The sequence below is a fragment of the Octopus sinensis genome, unplaced genomic scaffold (genome assembly GCF_006345805.1).
Source record: "Octopus sinensis unplaced genomic scaffold, ASM634580v1 Contig16224, whole genome shotgun sequence".
In the NCBI taxonomy this organism is placed as follows: Eukaryota; Metazoa; Mollusca; class Cephalopoda; order Octopoda; family Octopodidae; genus Octopus; species Octopus sinensis.
In genome coordinates this window covers 27501-29735 of record NW_021834224.1, presented here as the reverse complement: position 1 = coordinate 29735, position 2235 = coordinate 27501, and positions in this window count along the sequence as shown.

The window sequence follows — 2235 nt, the reverse complement described above, 5'->3', positions numbered from 1 at the left end:
TTTTACATATATATATATATATATATATTATATATATATATATATATATATATATATATATATATATAGAGAGAGAGAGAGAGAGAGAGAGAGAGAATAGGCAGATAGATAGACACACTCATACATATAGGCATATATATATAAATAAATATGCATACACACTCACAAGATCTTACAAACATTCCCGTGCACATACACATATATACACATACTCTCTCTCTCTCTCTCTCTCTCTCTCTCTCACACACACACACACACACACACACACACACACACATGGATTAATAGGCTGGAAAGAAATGAAACATTGTTCAGTGTTTACTTAAAAATTTCCCACCTATAAAGTCAACATTTTCGTGTTAGTGTGACTGTATGTGGTATGTCTTGTCAACTGGGACCACACACCAACTGTACTCTTAATAATAACCGAAATCATATTTTTTACAATAATAATGATGATGATGATGATGATGATGATGATAATTCTTTCTACGATAGGAACCAGGCCTGAATAATAGTAATAATAATAATAATAATAGTAATAGTAATAATGGTAATAATAATAATAATAATAATCTCTCTTTTACTTGTTTCAGTCATTTGACTGCGGCCATGCTGGAGCACCGCCTTTAGTCGAGCAACTCGACCCCGGGACTTATTCTTTGTAAGCCCAGTACTTATTCTATCGGTCTCTTTTGCTGAACCGCTAAGTGACGGGGACGTAAACACACCAGCATCGGTTGTCAAGCAATGTTAGGGGGACAAACACACACACATACACATATATATATATACATATATACGACAGGCTTCTTTCAGTTTCCGTCAACCAAATCCACTCACAAGGCATTGGTCAGCCCGGGGCTATAGCAGAAGACACTTGCCCAAGATACCACGCAGTGGGACTGAACCTGGAACCATGTGGTTGGTTAGCAAGCTACTTACCACACAGCCACTCCTGCGCCTATAATAATAATAATAATAATCATCGTTTGGCGTCCGCTTTCCATGCTAGCATGGGTTGGACGATTTTGACTGAGGGCTGGCAAACCAGATGGCTGCACCAGGCTCCAATCTTGATCTGGCATAGTTTCTACAGCTGGATACCCTTCCTAACACCAACCACTCCGAGAGTGTAGTGGGTGCTTTTTAATAATAATAATAATAGCACAAACCACCTCCTGTGCTTGAAAATGATCATATCTCATTCCTCTGGAACTTCACCATTCAAACTGACAGAAAGATAGATGTGAATAGGCCTTATTGAAAGCCTTCAGACAGAAATCCTGCCTCCGTATTGATATGACTGTTCCAATCAATATAAACTTATCTGTCAAGACCTACCAAAAATTGAGCCAGTATAACGATCTTGAAATAGAAATTAGCAAAATGTGGAAACTGAAGACTAAAACAATACCTGTTGTCATAGGTGCCCTGGGAATGATAGCAAAAGGGGCTGATTGCTATGTAGCTCAGATACCAGGAAACCCCAAAATGGCAGAAATTCAAAAGATAGTCCTCATGGGAACTGCCCATATCTAACGTAAAATACTATCTATGATGTAATCTCAAATTTTAAAACAAATTTATAATCTTCTTATGTTTTCTTAGACAAAACCAAACTTATGACGCCATAGGCATAACACCAACGTGAACTTCTAATATGTTGTCTCTTGAGGCCTCTGGGTGAGACTTGGAGCCAACTTGTACAAATGCAAAGCAAAAGTCAAACATAAAATAATAATAATAATAATAATAATAATGATAATGATAATGATGATGATGATGATAATAATGATGATAATGATGATAATAATGATTATAATAATAATGATGATGATGATGATGATAATAATGATGATGATAATAATAATAATAATAATAGGCGTAGGAGTGGCTGTGTGGTAAGTAGCTTGCTTACTAACCACATCATTCCGGGTTCAGTGCCACTGTGTGGCACCTTGGGCATGTGTCCTCTACTATAGCCTTGGGCCGACCAAAGCCTTGTGAGTGGATTTGGTAGACGGAAACTGAAAGAAGCCTGTTTTATATATCTATCTATATATATATATATATATATATATATATGTGGGGTGGGGGTGAGTGGTTGGTGTTGGGAAGGCCATCCAGCTGTAGAAACACTGCCAGACCAGATTGGTCCCTGGTGCATCTTCCTGGCTTCCCAGACCCCAGTTGAACCGTCCAACCCAAATGATAGTGATCATGATGATGATG